Below are 19,011 nucleotides of genomic sequence, written 5' to 3' on the forward strand. Positions count from 1 at the left end.
ATTGAATTTTTTTACCTTACAAATTACTAACCCTCTCAATACAAAAAGATTATTTGCTCATCATTTTAAGCTTATTTTCTTTATCCTATATTTGTCAACAAATTGAGTGTGTACGCTAGCACCTCCTTATATTTTAGGTATGATGATTTCTGATTGTATCCTGGTCATTTTGGGTATTGGGTTAAGAGACTCTGGATCTTACTTAAATCTCCTATTTTAGCAGGACTCTGCTAAAAATGGACCAGCACAGGAAGGGGAGTACCAATGCTTTACTGCTGGGTGGGAGTGGAAGTCCAGACCCCCAACTTGGCCTATGTTGACACCACCCTCGTGGGGAGTATGAGGCACCTCATAACCCTCAGGAAGGGCATGGAACCAGGCACCTTACTCAGCCTCCGCTGACATATGGAGGGGGTAGGGGCACCTCATTACTCCTGGGTGGGGAGAGAAATCTAGGTTCCCCTTGGGCCTCCCTGACACCACCCCAGTGGGGAAGGGTCAGGAGAGGGGCACCTTCTTATTATCGGGCAAGGGTAGAGGTCTAGGCTTTTCAGGAGGCCTTTGTGGATGGGAGGTGGAGGTGTCCACATTTTTTCCCCCTGGTGCTTTTCTGGAGAAGGGTGTACATGTCCAAAAGGTTTCTGTTTTGCTAGGCTTCCCCTTTCCTGGTCTTTTGGCAAGAGAGAGCAAGCTTTTCTTTTCTGCACCCACTGGGACATGCAGGAGGCAAAAAGAAAACCCAGGGAACTCCTGCCATGTTGCTTCTTGATTCCTGAGCTTCCTGGCTGGTCCATCTTCTTCCCCAGCTTTCAGAATCTTCTTGTGATTCTTTTATAATATAATGTCTAGGGTTCTTAGCTGTATTTAGTGAGACAGATAGAGAGAAATGCATCAACTTCATTTTGTTCAGAACTGGAAGTCCCAACTCTGTATTCTAGATTACACAGGCAAACAAATTAGAAAATGTGGGCTTCTCCTTCGGGAGTTTATACTGCAGCTGAGGAGCCAGGAGGCACACATCACAGGGTGGACAACATGGGCTGGGTTTGGGAAGAAGAGACTGCAAGTTTCCCTTTCTTTAAAATACTGATAATCCTCAAACGTCAGTGTCAAGCTTAGACCTTTCTCTGGAGCTCTAGATGGGTAATTCTGCCTGGTAGGGAAAGCACAAACGGGGATCCCCTGGAGGGCCCATGGGGCCATGTACTTGACCTGGACAAAATAACACGCATCACATCACCCTTACTTCTCTTCCCTCTCAGGTTCCTATTCCAATAAAGTGCCACCAGTCACACCACCTCCCAAGTCCCAAAGAGGAGAGCTCCTTAATTTCCCCAACTCATCCATTCTCAACTCAGGCTCCAGCCCTGGCTCTGCCTCTTACTTTTTATCTTCAGGTAAGTCCTGGCCTCCGTCTCTTCACCTTAATATGGGGTTAATACTACCTCCTTCCCTTCTTATAGGGAGGATGAAAAAATTATCTCAGTTAATATCTGTAGGAAATAAAACTATGTGCCTGGCACATAGAAAATATTCCAAAAAGTGTTAACGTTAATTAAGAATAACTCAGAAACCTCTCGCGTCTCATCTCTTCTCTCCACTTCTGGTGCCAATGTATCTGTTGAGATTATTCCAAGAGCCCCTGAAATGGTATTTACTTCACCAGCCTCTTCCCGTTTCAGTACATGTTTGTAATGCTGTTAGCATTAGCTTCCTAAAAAACAAACCTCATCACGGCACTGAGAAGCTGTTGTCTGCAATGTCAGTAGCACTGGAGCACACAACCCTTCAGGAATCTGAAAAAAGCACAAGCGCTCAGTGCAAAAATGCACAAGGGTTTGCACACACAGGTTTAGAATCCCTTATCTGAAATATTTGAGACCAGAAATGTTTCAGATTTTTTCAGATTTTGGTACATTTGTACCTACATAATGAGTTATCTTGGGGATGGGATGCAAGTCTAAACACGACATTCATTTACAGTTCATATATACCGTATACACATAGCCTGGAGGTAGTTTTATGTTTCCCTTGGGGACGCTGAATGAACTTTGTGTTGTGTTCCTGTGATATGACTGCGACCCATCACGTGAGGTCAGGTGTGAAATGTTCTGCTTGTGATGTCATGTCAGCGCTCGCAGCATTTTGCATTTCGGATTAGGGATGCTCAACCTGTATGTATGAGCCCCTGATATCCTTCCTCATCCTGAAAAGCCAGTTCTACCCTCCTCTGTACCCTCCCATAGCACTGCAAGCTCACCTTGAAGTGAGCGCTGTGATGATTTCTGCATTTCCCTCACTCACTAAGCAATAAGCAGAGGCTGTGTCTTCTCATTTTTATTTCCCTGGTACCTGGCAGGTAGTGGACTGTCAAAATTTACTGGATGTGTGGAGTACAATGACAGAAAAGGTATGGGTGAGTCAAAGGGTTCTCTTTGCTCAGAGACACTGATGGTTCCCATGTGTGTTCCTCTTTACTGAGCCCACCCTTAATTAACCACATCCTTAAAAGCCCTCTTCTTACTGGTTACCTTAGAGAGAATTTCCCCTTTCTCTCCTTGCCTCCACCCCCATGCTCTCGTCGACTCTCATGGTTTCAGCTACCACATGTTAATAGCTTCCAAATCTATGTCTCTGCTATGGACCAAATGTTTGTCACCTCCCAAAATTCCTATGATGAAGCCCTGATTCCCAAGGTGATGGTATTTGGAGATAGGGACTTTGGGTGGTGATTAAGTCCTGAGGGTGGAGCCCTCATCCTGGGATTAGTGCCCTATGACAAGGGACAGGAGAAAGCTTGCTGCTTCTCTTTACCATGTGAGGACACAGCAAGAAGGCAGCAGCCAGCTGTGAACTAGGAGGAGGGCCCTCACCAGAACCCCACCATGCTGGCTGGCACCCTGATCTTGGACTGTCCAGCCTTCAGAACTATGAGAAATAAATTCCTATTGTTTAAGCCACTCAGTCTGTGGTATCTTGTTATTGCAGCCTGAACTAAGACAGTCTCCATCCCGGATTGCTCTCCAGTCGACTGTCTATTGGGCCTCACCTCAAATGAAACCCATTTAAGACTGAACTTATTCCTACACTCTCCTACCACACCCCTGCTTCTGTTCCTACACTTCCCATCTTGGGGAGGCAACAGCACCCCCAAGGCCTGTTGTTCTACCACTGAAATAGCTCTTGAATGTGGCCCCTTTCCCCCTACTCGTACTTCCTTGCTTCAGTTCAGGCCTTTGTAATTTCTTAACAGGTTACAGCAGCAGCCTCTTAACTGCTCTCCGGTCTCCAGTCTTGACCCCGCCCAACGCATCATCAATACCCACTTATTGAGCACGTACCATGCGGCAGGCAGCGCTGTGGGAACAAGAGCATCCACAGCCCCTTCTCTCACGCAGTCTATGCTCTAATGGGGCGTGGGGGAGCCGGACTGTAACCAGCTGTACACGGCGACTGGCAGTAACGAGGTCCACCAGGAGGAATAAAGTAGTAGTCTAAAGACAGAGGGAGGGACAGGATGGAGTTGAGGGTATCACTCTAGACAAGCCTTTGAGGTTGTATTTGAGCCAAGACCTAAATGAAGTGAGGAAGCCATTCAGTTATCTGGGAGAAGAACACTCCAGGCAGAATGAAAATCAAGAACAAAGAATAAACAGCGAGGGCACTGAAGTCTGACTTCGTCCAACTCCCCTAATTTCTACAGGGACGGGATTGCCAATTTGCAAGGGGGCTAAGAGCAGCTTCTAAATATTGAGCATTTTACTATGTGACAGAAAGAATGCTAAGGACTTTACATGCATTATTTCAGGCTTATTTCATGGGCCTCATTGCAGGCTTCAACATTCCATTGAGGTGGGTGCTGCTGTTAAGATGGGGCATGAATTCAATAACCAATCACATGCTCCCACATATCCTAACACCTCTGTTGCCAGACCCACTGGGATATGATTTCTCTTTTGTCTTTTGCCATTTATAGAGTAATGATATTTAACTGCAATATGAGATATTTTTATAACCCAACAAGCTTTGTGAAACTATGAGATGGAGTGGTAAGAGCACGGAAGAGCAGGGAGTAGGGCAGATGTCGCAGGTGGCTCCTAAGAAGGATGACTGCTCCCTCCACAGGAGCCAAAGCAGTCATTCAGCAAAGTCGGGGAGAGGACCCTGCACTCGTCAACTGTACTTGCCCCTGAGAGACATACCCCTACCCATGCCGCACTGTAAAGAGGTCTCTGTTTAGATATAATCCCAGTAAAATGAAATCCTCCTAATGTCTGTTATATTAATATTAGAAACTCAGATTCTCCCTGTAGTGCAGAGCTTCATCATAACAATTCTGTGTAAAGCAAGTTTGTTGTGGCCTCAACCAGTAACAAAGAAATGAACTTGTTTACTTAATGCCTGCGAGTCCAAGGCCAGTGTTGGCCGCTTCCCAGTGACTGGTGGTAGTGGGGGGTGTGTGTCAGGTGAGACAAAACATGTAGATGTCCATTATAAGGGATGAAAATCATCAAATATAGGTGATTTTAAAAAAAATCTTATACTGCTCTTGTTTAAGGAAAATCTTTTGATAAGACTGTCCTCAAACATCAAACCATGGTCAGCAACTTAAAAAAAGATTTAATTTTTGATCTGGATTGTGAGATCATGAGGCTTTCTAGGAAGAAGAAACATTCTCTCCATCTATCTTTGTAGTCCATTTGGGCTGCTGTAACAAAATACCATAAACTGGGTGGCTTATAAACAATAGGAATTTATTTCTTACAGTTCTGGAAGCTAGAAGTCTAAAATCAGGGTGCCAGGGGGCCTTCTTCCAGGCTGTGGACTGCTAACTTCTCATTGTGCCCTCACGTGGCAGAAAGGGTGAGGGTCTATCTGGGGCCTCTTGCTTAAGGTCACTACTCCCATTATGAGGGCAGAACCCTCCCAAAGGCCCCACCTCCTAATACCATCACCTTCGGGGTTAGGATTTCAGCATATGAATTTGGGGAGGGGCACATTCAGACCACAGGACTCTCTGTCTCTCACACACATAGACATACATACACATAAGTGAGGGAAAAAAAAATCTAATGCCAGAATTGAATTTTGGGACAAGTCCAACTTTTAACAAACGTTTCTAAGAAATAGCCAGAACAACAAAAGTGAATAAATTCGGGAAACAGAATGGTCAGATCAGTGGTTCTCATCCCTGGCTATGCGGTGCCACCAACGGGAGCTTTAAGACATGCTGGTGCCGGGGTCTCCCTGCACAGATTCCATTTTATTGGTCTGGAATAGATGGCCCGGGTGTCAGAAATTTTTAAACCTCTTCAGGCTGTTCCAATGCGCAGCTAAAAGTGAGAACCCCCAAGAAAGAATCTACTAACATTTGTGACTTGACTTTAAAAGTGGAAACTAAATAAAATCAAATCCAAACCTCCTAAGTATCAGCTTAGCAATAAAAGCACTACATTTTTTATGGCCTTCCTGAGACCATAGTACCTTTCCTTACATGTTTCTTCTTTGAAAAGACGGGATTGCAATTGAGAGAAACAGCTGTGCAAATAGAAGTACATGACGGCTGCTCTCTTCAAAGGTGCTGGGTTCCCCCAGTGCCTCAACAGAAATGAAGCAAAACTTTTTCTTTTTCATATCCTAATGGACTATACCTTGGGAGCCCTTGATATGCAGAACAGGGCCAACACACGCTCTCGTCTTGATTATTCAGTTTCTTGCAGGCCTATAAGTCACTTATCCTCAACAGGTTAAGATTAAATATTTTAGAAAGCAATTATTAATGTAAGAAAGACTCACATAAATAAGGAAAATGGGAGAGAAAGATAGAGAACAATGTTGGCGATTAAGCCAGAGGATGCCTAATTTTGTGACTGCCTTGGGCTCTGAGGTTGGAAAAACCTGTACTGAAACCTTGCACTAGTGACCAACTTCTCCAAGAATAGGTCTCTTCATTTATGAAATGATATTTGCTTCCCGCATAGGATTCCCATGATGATTGAGATACAGTATGACGAAATCACCTGAGAAATGCCTGGCATTAGACATGCAACAAATGTTAGTTCTGTTATTTCTTTCCCCTCAATACAGGATTTTAGTTTTATGTGTTATTTTTTTTTTTTTATTTCATCTTGTTATGGGGGATACAGAATTGCAGGTTACATACATTGCTCCTGTACCGCCTTTCCCCCCAAGTCAGAGCTCCTAGTTTTATGTGTTATTTGACATAAAAGGGAGGCAGCAGGTTGCAGGTGACTGTTGGGATTGGGGGTTAGGCCAAGCCCACAAAGGTGTGAAGCCCAACTCCATTCCCTGAGAATACAAAAAAAAAAAAAAAAAAAAAAAAAATTCTCAAAAAATTAAAGTGAAACCTTAACATCTGTATTTTATACATTTCTCTTTAATATAGACATCATTTTGTTCTAAGAACAGAGGTTTCCAAATATCTAATTTTGCTAAGCAACTCTCTTTGTTATAATAGGCAGAAATACAAACATTTACACAAGATGTTCAAAATAATACAGTTCCCAGGACTTTGAGACCTGGGCAGATTGCTTCACGCTTCTGAATACCAGTTTCCTCTTGAGAGCAATGTGTCACTGTGCTGCGCACCTACAGGGCTGCCATGGTGAGCATCCCAGGCGCCTTGCCTGACAGGCTGGCGCGCTTCCCTCCCCCACCATCGGTCCTCAGGTCTTGTGGGCAAAGACTGCACGATGTATGTTTGCACTGCCAGTGCCTGCCAAATGCTCAGCACATCGCAGGTGCTTAAAAATGTTTATGCATAAAAGATAGCTCTGATAAGACAGCTGTATAAAAGGAAGCCTATTATTGGCTCAGCTTAGTGACATCTATTTCTGCAAATGTAGAGCTTTTACATATATATATATATATATATATATACACACACACACACACACACACACAGACACACACACACATCCATAAATACGTCTCTGTGTAGGGCTTTGTTTTAAAAGGATCTTGCTGTTAGCAATCTGACCGCTGGATAAATAAGATAGTATTGTACTAATTTTCTCATACTTTAGTTCTTAAAAGGTTTTGTGTTTCTTTAACAAGATAGCTTTTTAAAGGAATTATAAATTGACCCTAAAGATTATTGTTTTGATACAACTTTTACATTTGAAATTGAATTTTCAAGTGTAGTAATGGTAATAGTCATTTTCAAGTATGGTATAGTAATGATGAAAATGGACTCTACTTTGTCCCTGAAAGCACCAATGATTTTTATTTTTGATTTTTCTTAGAGACAGGGTCTTGTTCTGTCGCCCAGGCTGCAGTGGTGCAATCATAGTTCACCATAACCTCCAACTTTTGGGCTCAAGCGATCCTCCCACCTCAGCCTCCTGAGTAGCTAAGACTACAGGTGGTGCCATCATGCCCAGCTATTAAACAATTTTTAAATTTCTTATAGAGACATAGTCTCCCTATGTTGCCCGGGCTAGGTGCACTGACTTTTGACAATATAGACTGGTTTGCTTATTGGTCAGATATTAGCACATGTAAAGCAAAATAATAATAATAATAATAAAATAAAAAATTAAAAAAAAGGAAAAATAAATCGTTGTTTTTTTAGAACTGTTTGGCATAAACAGTGGTCTCTAACCCAGTATAATAAAAGGCATTTACTTCTGAACACATGTCAAGAAAACAGTCAACAGAGGAGCTCTGAAATTCTGATTTCTTTCTCTCTTACTAATAAAAAAAGAGAGAACATGTGGCTTAGATGTCACATTTCTTGGAAGTATTTTAAAACCAAGTGGCTCACTCAAATCTAATAGTAAAATTATTGAGTGCTTAAAAAAATTATAAGGAGAGGGAAAAGATTATTCATTGCTGAAGCCATCAAAATACAAAAAAAAATTCTCAAAAAATTAAAGTGAAAACTTAACATCTATATTTTGTACATTTCTCTTTAATATAGACATCATTTTTTTTCTAAGAACAGAGGTTTCCAAATATCTAATTTTGCTAAGCAACTTTCTTTGTTATCATAGGCAGAAATACAAACATTTGCACAAGATGTTCAAAATAATATAGCTCCCAGGACCTGTAGAGAATTAATTAGGAAGGTAAATTTATTACCTAAATAAATTAATAAACCTGAGTGCCACTGACATGAAGGGATTGTATACTTTCCATTAAAGAGGACTAATAAATATAGTTTAAAGGCTGAGGGAGGATTGAGGGAGGGGAAAAGGCTAGCACACACCAGCACAGGAGGTGCCAGATGTCAGCTGACTGCCTCCATTGAGGTTACCATGGAAACGCCTTCCCTTGGGACACTGCCAGGAGGGTAGGGTGCTTTAGAAATGGTGATGGGGAGTAGAGCAGGCAGGCGGATAGATTTCAGCAGGGTTCATCCCGTACACATTACAAGGACAATCTCTCTTCCGAACGAAAGGATACCTGTCTAGCAAGTCACGTCAAATAGAGTAACAAAGCATGAAGCCTGGCATAATCACAATCCATTTACCTTTACAAAACAGTCACATCAGTTCAGATAATTGTCTCTTTTCTCTCCCCTGCTTGCTTTGTATTCTCCACAGAACTAGAGGAGGTATTTGTGTAATTAATTGGCTACTTCCTTAGCCATTAAGCCCATACTGATAAAAAGGGACTATATCAAAACAACATTAATGGACAGATTCAAACATTCTTCAAACCAACAGATCAGGCAAAGCTAACACAATTCACCGACAAAAGAAGGGGAAGAAGAATGCCAGCTGAGGTCAGGTTAAATGTTTCAGTTTATGTGGTCTCCCTCGAAACCAGTGAACAGATTTTATGTTTACGCAAATTAAACTCAGTCTTGGCAACCCGCTCCATGGTCACCGGTTTGGGCAGACCAATGTCCCCATGAACTTGAATGGCAGAAGTGCATTTATTCAAGCAACATGCCTCAGCCATGGGGAGCAATCTTTTTTACCAATTTATAGTGATTTCTAGGATGATTCTTAAAGAGGTTGTGATCAAAGTTTTGGACACATTACGAATTATGTAGGTTACTTCTTGCCTTTGTTTTCCATATCAAGCCTGAGCAACCACAAGTCTCCTGGCTTTACAAAACATTGAAATTCTGACCCCAACACCCCCTGTAAAAATTTTAACCTTTCTTGACAACTGTATTGGAACTAATGCTTTAATTGTACATTACAATCTACAAATATAGTGTGGAGAGTAATGCAAAGGGGGTGACACTAATTTGCACAATAATGCAGATTCCAGCCGGCTGAAACCCTGACTTCAATATGCAGTATTCATAAACAGAAAGTCACTTTTGTAGCTCCTAAAGGGGTCACCTGTAACTTGAATGTTTCATTTTCAGATTCCTGTTTACAATTATTTGACCATGCCATTTGTGAGAACAGTGTTTACTGAAAATATTCTTAAAAACCCGTCATGATTTCCTATTTTTATCTTTCCTATGTGAATGACTGAACCATCACTAAATGTTAAAGTGATTGAATAATTTTTGCTAATGGAAGGAGGAAAAAGGTACTAAAATTATCTTTTAATTATATTTGCTTAGGCTTACATAAATATTAATCTTTATCTCCTGAACACAAACCAACTAATGACAGGGAGTAGAAAGATGATTCTCAAAGATTAATTGGACACCAGTGTGTACTGAGTTATATATTTTAGGGTAATAGAAAAATACATGCTACAACTATACACCTATTAGAATGGCTGAAATTAAAAAAAAAAAAAAACAACAAAACCCTGACAATATCATATACTGGTGAGGATGCAAAGCAACAGGAACTCTCCTTCATTGCTGGTGGAAACGCAAAATGATAATGCCACCTTGGAAGACAACTGGCAGGTCTTACAAAACTAAATTTAGTCTTATCACATCATCTAGCAATAGCACCCTAGGTATTTACATAACTGATTTAAAAACTTGTGTCCATACAAAAAACCTGCATGCAAATGTTTATAGTAGCTTTAGTTATAATTGTCAAAAATTGGAAGCAACCAAGATGTTCTTCAATAGGTGAATGGATAAACAAACTATAGAGTATTATTCATTGATAAAAAATGCACTATCAAGCCACGGAAAGATAGAATGGAACCTTAAATGCCTATTACTAAGTGTAAGAAGCCAATCATACAGCTACAGACTGTATGTTTCCAATTATATGACATTCTAGAAAAGGCACAACTACAGAGACAGTACGGTCAGTGGTTTTCATGGGTTTTGGATAAAGAGGGAAAAAATGAGTAGGTTATGCACACGGGACTTTTAGAGCAGTAAAACTATTCTGTATGATATTGTAGAGGTAGATACATAACACCACACATTTGCCCAAACCTATAGAACCTGACAACATAAAGAGTGAATCTTAATGTGGGCAACTTAAAAAAAATATTAGGAGGCTGGGGGAGTCCAGGAAAGAATGCAGAATGTGACAAGAGAATCTAACTAAATTTAAAGATATGAAACAATCTCACCAAAGAGAATAGCAGGAAAAGGGGTTGACCTAAGTAACTTTGGAAATGAGTGGAATAAGACTAAATGCAAAAGGAAGTGCACAAGAGCACTGTACTCTAGTCGATACAGTTGTGCCTCACAGGGTTAACAATTCTGATGCTGCTATACATATATATTGGGAATGAGCAATTAGGTAAATGGACTGTGGATGGTGGGAACCAGGTTTCTCACTTTTGGACTAGGAATTTAAAGATAGGCAAGGGGAGGAGGCTAGACTGATCCATGTGGTAATGGATTAGAGTTGGAGACATCAGTATGAACTCATGTTTAACTTAATATAAAGATGGTAACATATGAAAATATTTATAAAGATGTGTATAAACACAGATTAGTTTACACACATCTATTTCTGTGCTGTGCCGCTGAAAGGACCTAAAAGAAATGAAACCCCAGTAGCAACAAGCACTTCTTCTACCCAGATCATGGTCTCTAATACCATTCCCCAATAAAAGGAACCAGGGATACTTGGAGAAATGGCTGATTCTGGGACAGGATGAGCCTGGAGCATCCTGTAGTGTCAGAAAACCAGGAAGTAGTCAATACGCACACACCCACACCCATATATATAGGGTATGTCAAAGGCGTACAGGAGCCAACTGAAAGAGCTCCCAATACCCCAACTGGAACAATTTGAATAACAAAATAAATAAGGTAGTATGTTAGATTATAACTCAAAATACAAAATGATAGGTGTGAGTCCATACTGAAATAAATAAATGGTTGAATAACAAATGGAGGAGAGGAGGAAAATCTTTCATGTAGAAGAATTCCTAATAATTCATGTAGATACTCTGCTCTCAGGGAGGTGGAGCATAAATCCCACTTCTTAAGTGTGGGCTGCACATAGTGGCCTCTTTCAAAAGAGTATAGTAGGGGAAAGGGAGAAAAAGAGTAACTACAGTGAGAAACTTGACAAACACTATCTCAGCCAGGTAATCAAGGCTAATATCACCAGTCATAAATCATGTTGCACCTTGATACAATGGGATGAAAATATCACTTCATCTCTGTGGTCTTCCTCCCAATAACTTATAACTCCAGTCTTATCATAGAAAAACATTAGAGAAATCCCAATAGTGGAGTATCCTACAAAATACCTGACCAGTAATCCTCAAAGCTGTCAAGGTCATCAAAACCAAGGAGTCTTAGAAACTGCCACAGCCAAGAAGAGCTTAAGGAGAAGTGACAACTAAATGTAATGTGGTGTCCTAGATGGGATATGACAGGAAAATGACATTAGATAAAAACCAAGGAAATTGGAGTAAATGGACATTACTTAATAACAGTGTATCAATATTGGTTCATTAACTGTACCAAATATACCATATTAACATAAGCGGCCAATAATAGAGGACACTGGGTGCAGGGTATATGGGAACCCTTTGTATTACTGTCTCAAATTTTCTGTAAATCTAAAATTGTTCTAAAAAATAGAGTCTATGAACAAAAATCCTCGATAGGCCTCTTCAGCCAATCACTGACCATCTAAGAGTGGAAGACCCTCACTCGTCAAGTCCAAATTCTGTGGCTGAGCTGCAAGAAGCCCTGACAGGTGGTACGAGTGAGGCAGGGAGCGGTGGTCACACTCCACCAGCTGGTGGCTCAGGGTGTAGGGAAAGGCTCTGAAGGAGGGAGGTGGCAGTGGGAGTGGCAGTGGGCTGTGCCCCAGGAGGACATCCACAGCAGGCAGCGCTCAGGAAGGGAAGGGATGGAGGATGGCAGTTCCTCATAACTCTGGGTGCTCTGGGAGTTGAAAACTGTTTTCATAAATATGGCAGAGGCAAGGACATTTTTATAAAGCAAGATAATTATACATTAATAAAAATACATTAACATTAAAGACAGAATACACAAGAGATGAGGAAAAACTAAGTAAGAAAAAACTTTATACTTAGTAGAGGAAGCGAGTTTTCAGCTAAAGGCAGGGCAGGGAGCAAACCCATGAGGTCTGGCAAGGGCACTGTCGTCAACCTCAGGTGGGGTCACCGGGTCCCTGGAGATGGTGCACAGACTCACCTAGCTGGATGTCACGACCTGAGCCTTCACAACCTCTGGAGAGTTGATAAAAGCACACAAAAGGAACCACGAAAAAGTTCTAATATAGGGGGGATACCATAAAATAAGGAATGTGTCTGGCAAGAATTTTTTCAGTAGCTATGAGTTTATTACATTTAAGGAGGGAGAATTCTGTCTAATGGGTAGTGGGAACAAGAGAGAGAAAAGACGATCAAAACAATCCTGGTGTGGTGGAAGCTTGGCACAAGGTAATAGTTGTAGAAATATGTATGATATACCAAAAGCAGATAAGATATTGGAATAATTTGGTTATGAAAAGAGAATGGAAAAAAAACCCCAAATAAAAATAACAGCTGGTATTAGTGATGGGCAAATTATTAGTAGGTAACTATTTGATGGCAATATTTATCTTAGATTTTATGCTAAATTCTAGTTGTTCACAGAAAACACGGGATCAATTCCACAGGCAGCTAGAAATATAGGCTTCAGTGAAGGCAATATCGTAACAGCTTGGCCACAATGAAACGTTTTCCAAAGATCACCTACATGGTGGAGTTAGTTGTACAGGAGCAGTTTTTGTTGAGATACAGGTATAATCTATGTGGATGCATACTATTCAAATAAAATTAATACTTTCTGACAACTTCAAATTTATATGAAATGCAAGGAATAGGAGACTAAGTTAAATGAACCATGAGGAAACAGATGAATTGAGACGAGATGAGTCCTAGACTCTTTAAAAAGTCATTGTCATACAATAGCAAGTTTTGGTGAGAATGTGGAGAAACTAGAACTCTCATACACTGGAGGGAATGAAAGTGAAGCAGCTGTTTTGGAAAACAGTTTGGTAGTTTCTGACAAAGTTAAACAGATGTCACATAATGGGATAATTCCACTCCTAGATATCTACCCGAAAGAATAAAAACATAAGCCCACATAAAGACCTGTGAATGTACATAGCAGCCAAATGCCCATCAATTAGTGAATGGAGACACAAAATATGGTATGAGACACAATGGAATATTACTCAGCAATAAAATGAACAAACTACTAATATACAGAACCACCTACATGAACCTCAAAAACATTATGCTAAGGAGAGGAAGGTAGACACAAAACAGTATCTATTGTGTGATTCCATTCACATGAAATTTCTAGACAAGGTGAAAGTATAGACACAGAAAGATCAGTGGTTGTGCAGGGCTGAAGATGAGACTGGGGATTTAGAATAAATGGGGCACGAGAGAACTTTCTAGGGTGATGGTGACGATTATACAACTGCATTAATTTACTAAAAAATAACTATGCCTTACAATGGGTAAATTTTATGGTTTGTATATATATTCGTTTGCTAGGGCTGCCATAACGGAGTACCACGGACTGGGTGGCTTAAACAACAGAAATGTATTTCCCCACAGTTCTGAACACTGGAAGTCCAGGATAAAGGTCCTGGCAGGCTTGGTTTCTTCCGAGGCCTCTCTCTTTGGTTTGTAGATGGTTGTCTTCTCCCTGAGTCTTCACCATGGTCTTTCCTTTGTGGGTGTCTATGTCCTAATTTCTCCTTATAAGAACCCCAGTTATGCTGGATTAGGGCCTACATTCATTTTTAATTTAGCTCTTTGCGGATCCTATCTTCAAATACAGTCATGTTCTGAGGTAGGTACTGGATGTTAGGTTCAACATATAAATTCTGGGGGAACACAATTCAGCCCATAGCAGTAAATTATACCTCAATAAAGCTGTTTTGAAAAGTCAACATCATGGGAAAAAAGGGGGGATGTACGTGTATGCAGGTACAATTCTAGACTAAAAGAAACCAAAGAGATGTAACTACCAAATGCCATATGGTGGAATAATTCTACTCCTAGATTTCTAAATGGGAACCTAGATAGGCTTCTGTGTTTTTTTTTTTATTTCTATGCATATGATTTTAATAATGTTCCCTAAATATTTCGTAATCAAGGTTTTCTCCAAATCACTTTTAAGTGATGAAAGCAGTGAAGGACTCAAGGCTATAGTACATTTTGATAGTGTTTGATAGGCTTTTTCAGGTCAATTAACTTAGTTTCTTGCAAATATAAATCAAGCTTGTTCCAGTTCCACAAGGACTCCCCCATAGTCTTTAGGATGGAGAAAAATCACTGGTTTTCCATGTGCTCCTATTTTGGCCTCTTCACTTAGGTTGTGGACGTTCTTTTTTTTCCAAATCCATCACAGCTGCATTTATATCATCCCCCTCAATGCAGATATGATGCATTCCTCCAGCCTTGTTTTTCTGCAGGAAACCTGCAATTGGACTGTCACTTCCCAATGGATGAAGCAGTTCGATCTTGGTGTTTCCCAGGTTGACAAAAACAACAGATACTCCGTGTTCGGGAAGAGGGACTGCCTCACTTATCCAGGCCCCTAGTATATTCTTACAAAATGTTGCAGCCTTTTCCAAATCTGGCACTGCTATGGCTGCATGATTGAGTCTACCCAAGTTCCACACAGGATCTGACACTTGATGCAAGGGTTGTGATGTGAAAAAAAGCTCTCAGTGTGGGAACTGAACTTTGGAGTCTGGAAAAAAGCCCTGCGGCTTCCGCAGCCGCTGCCTTCAGCATGCACGCCATCGTGAGAAACGCAAGATTCTATTTTTTTAAAAAATGGGATTAAAAGGCAGTCTTTGAACAATCGGGGAATATGAATATATCCTGGATATTAGATGATATTGCAGAAATATTAATTTTGACATGAAAATGGTATTGTGGTTAGAAAGGAGAATATCCTTATTCTCAGGAGATACATACACGAGTATTTTAGTGGTGAAGTGTCATAAGAGAGCCATAAAACAAATATGGCAAAAAAATCCACTTACTGAATCTAGGTGGGGAGCACATGGGTGTTCCCTGCACTATTCTTTCAACTTCACTATAAGTTTGAAAAATTTCATAATAAAAAGTCAGAGGGGCCGGGTACAGTGGCTCACACTCATATTTCTATAATGGCACTTTGGGAGGCCGAGATGGGAGGACTGCTGAGGCCAGGAGTTCGAGACCAGCCTGAGCAACACAGCAAAACCCTGTTTCTATAAAAAATAGAAAAAGTAGCCAGGCTTGGTGGCATGCACCTGTAGTCCCAGCTACTCAGTAGGCTGAGGCAAGAGGATCCCTGGAGCCCAGCAGTTTGAGGTTGCACTGATCTTATGATGTTGCCACTGCACTCCAGCCTGGGCAACACAGTGAGACCCTATCTCAAAAAAAAAAAAAAAAAGTCAGAGGGATAGACTTAGTAGTGAACTCTGAGCGACTAGAAAGCTCTCAAGTTAGGAAAGAGATGCATATCAAAGATTTCCTTTATTTCTTTACTTCTTTGCTAACTGAAGTAGAAAATATATTCTTCTAAAGTTTGCACCCAATTATAGCTCTTTATAAGTGTGAAAATGGTTAGTGTCTATGTCTGCTACATACGGTCCAGAATAAAACATAACATAGATTTTAGAATTTTAAAAGTTTGGCATGGAGGAGGCCAAAGAGTCTGGCTATAGCTCATTAGAATAACAATTGTTAAGACCTCCTTTTTAAAAAATTATTATCTTTTTTAGAGATGGGGTCTTGCTCTGTTGTCTGGGATGGAGTGCATTGGCATGATCAGAGCTCACTGCAGTCTCAAACTCCTGGCCTCAAGTGATCCTCCTGCCTTGGCCTTCCAAAGTGCCAGGATTATAGATGCCCCGAAACAAGACATCTTTTAATAACAGTGGCAAACCAGTAGCCTGGGGCTAAAGATGGCCCACAGATATGTTCTGTTTGGCTTCATGGCATTTTAATGTTAGTTCATAACACTTAACAACCAGGAGAACTTATGTAAAATGCAGACTTATGATTTTTCTAGGCAAACCCAAAGCTTTGGCACACTGGACTCAAGCATGGCTGTAACCACCTGGAGTGAAGTGGTGGCATAATGGGGTACGCACCTCATTCACTTCTGTACCTGACTGACTCCCACAGCCATGAGACTTTGTGGGTAAACAGGAGGTTCTCCCTTCTGAAGGGCTTCCCTTTGCCAACATCCCTGGCTCTCTTTCACATGGTTGTGGCAAATGAGAGTGTTATGCTGGGAAGAAGTGAAATTGAAAGGAGGGATCTGGGCATTTATTGTAATTTTAGAGTTCGTAAAACCTTTGTGCAACAGTAATTAAAGCAGTAATTGGCACAGTATAACCGATAGACCCATAGAACAGAGCAGAGAAACCAGGGAGAGACACATGGACACTTGGCTATGACAAACGTGGCAATGAAGAACCATGGGGAAAAGATGGCCTTTCCCCCGCAGAAAACACACACACACACATACACACACACACACGTACTCTTAATATAAACCACAATCAATGTGACGATTAAAGAACAGACTATGAAACAACTTATGACTGAAAGAGGAATTCACAACGGAAATGACAAAATAATTAGAAGTGAACAGGGAAAGAACTGCATATAATATGTGAAGTTCAGCCCAAACCATTCTTAAATACAAATTTACATTCTTCAGTGTATTGTTTCAAGCTAAATTTAAAAACTAAAGCAGTTAAGGCCCCAACTAAAAATAGCTAGAAAAAGAACAACCTAAAGAACGGAGAAGAATAAACAAGACCAGAGGTGAACAAAAACAAAATCAATAAAAATGACAGACCTCTAGCAAACTGATCTTGGGAGAGACGAGAAAAAGCACATGCGATCAATATTAGGAACACGGAGGGGTCTGTAACTGCAGGGACAATTAAGGGATCTTCACTCCAGGGCCTCCCTCAGGTCACTGCCAGCCAACGGTGCCCTGGTTTAGTTAGTGCCGCCTCTCCCCTCCGAGGAACAGCTGAGGGCTGCCTCCCTCAATGTAGGACGTGGGGATGCAGGTTTCTTTGCACAGATGTGAGGCAAACATTGCCAAAACAAGTTTCACGTAATGTACGATAGATAGATAATGGGTCACATACCACTGTCTTTAAGTATGCCCAAATCTCCCCCAGGCTTGAACGACCATTTACCTCACTCGCTTCACTTTCCTCTTTGACTTACAGCCTCCTCCTACCACCCTTCACAGGTAACTTGCTTTCTTCTTTCCTTTCATCCTCCTCCCCTTTGTACTGAGGTATCACATGCACACACTAGTGTGCACAAATCTCAAATAAACAGCTTGATGAGTTTTTATGTATGTACACACCTGTGAAACTACCACCAGATCAAGTTATTAAATATGTCCAGCCTCCCAGAAGGCTCCTTTCTCCCCACTCATGTCTCTGCGCCTTTGCTGTTCCTTCTGTCTACAAAACTTTTCCACCAAGTACATATATGGTTCATTCTTTTTTTTTTTTTTTTTTGAGACAGAGTTTCACTCTGTTGCCCGGGCTAGAGTGAGTGCCGTGGCGTCAGCCTAGCTCACAGCAACCTCAAACTCCTGGGCTTAAGCAATCCTACCACCTCAGCCTCCCGAGTAGTTGGGACTACAGGCATGTGCCACCATGCCCAGCTAATTTTTTCTATATATATTTTAGTTGGCCAGGTAATTTCTTTCTATTTTTAGTAGAGACAGGGTCTCGCTCTTGCTCAGGCTGGTCTCGAACTCCTGACCTTGAGCGATCCACCCGCCTCGGCTTCCCAGAGTGAGGTTCATTCTTTAACTCTGTGAAGTCTCTGCTTAAATGTCAACTTCTCAGTGAGGCCTGATCACCCTGTATAAAATTACGACACCTCTCACACTCTTTATCTTCTTTCTTAATTTTATTTTTCCTTTATCACTTTCTATGAACTATATTGTATGTATGTATATATATATGTGCACGTGTGTGTATGTATATGCACACATATACTTTCCTCCACTGGAATGTAAATTCCATGAGGGCAGAGATTTTACCTGTTTTGACACTTGTGTCCCTAATACCTATGTGGCTGGCACATAATGAACACTTAGTAATTATTTGAATTGAGTGGTTTAGTCATTGAGGGTGTGATCAGACAATCTTGTATACACAGCTGCCTAAAATCCCAAATGAAGTTAATTTCTAGACTGCCATTCTCTGTAATTCATGTGTAACTTAGAATCCCCCACCCCGCCTATCTACTTGCACCCTTACGTCTCTGTTCATTACAACTCAAGATCTAGCAGGAAGAAACGAGCACCAGGGTGTTGCAAGAAACAACTCTCAGAGGGGTTGTGCAATTGGCTACAGCATCTCAACAAGGAGGAGCAGAGGAGGATCTCTCCACCCAGCAGCACAAGGTCTGAAGGGGTAAAGATGTTAATTAACCTATTGCTGGTGACCCGCGGGGGATGGCTGTTGCATCCACTGAAGCTGAGAAGCTGGGGCACTTAGTTGCTGATTTTCACAAGTTCAATGCATTAGGAGATTAAGGATGGGGGAACTGGTTGAGTATGTTTTACAGTGCATTAGGAAAGCAACAAATATTGGTCCCACATTGCCTGGCTGTGACTGCTAAAGA

The 19,011-nt window shown here is 41.1% G+C and overlaps 1 protein-coding gene and 1 pseudogene across 1 annotated transcript in view; both read right to left on the reverse strand.

Annotated features, from left to right (window-relative positions):
* Positions 1-19,011, reverse strand: part of MYO1D (myosin ID) — a 324,487-nt gene that overhangs the window by 107,084 nt on the left and 198,392 nt on the right. The window lies entirely within an intron of this gene.
* On the reverse strand, positions 14,553-15,147 carry LOC138391355 (methylmalonyl-CoA epimerase, mitochondrial pseudogene; annotated as a pseudogene).

The sequence above is a fragment of the Eulemur rufifrons genome, chromosome 9, assembly GCF_041146395.1.
Source record: "Eulemur rufifrons isolate Redbay chromosome 9, OSU_ERuf_1, whole genome shotgun sequence".
Classification (NCBI taxonomy): domain Eukaryota; kingdom Metazoa; phylum Chordata; class Mammalia; order Primates; family Lemuridae; genus Eulemur; species Eulemur rufifrons.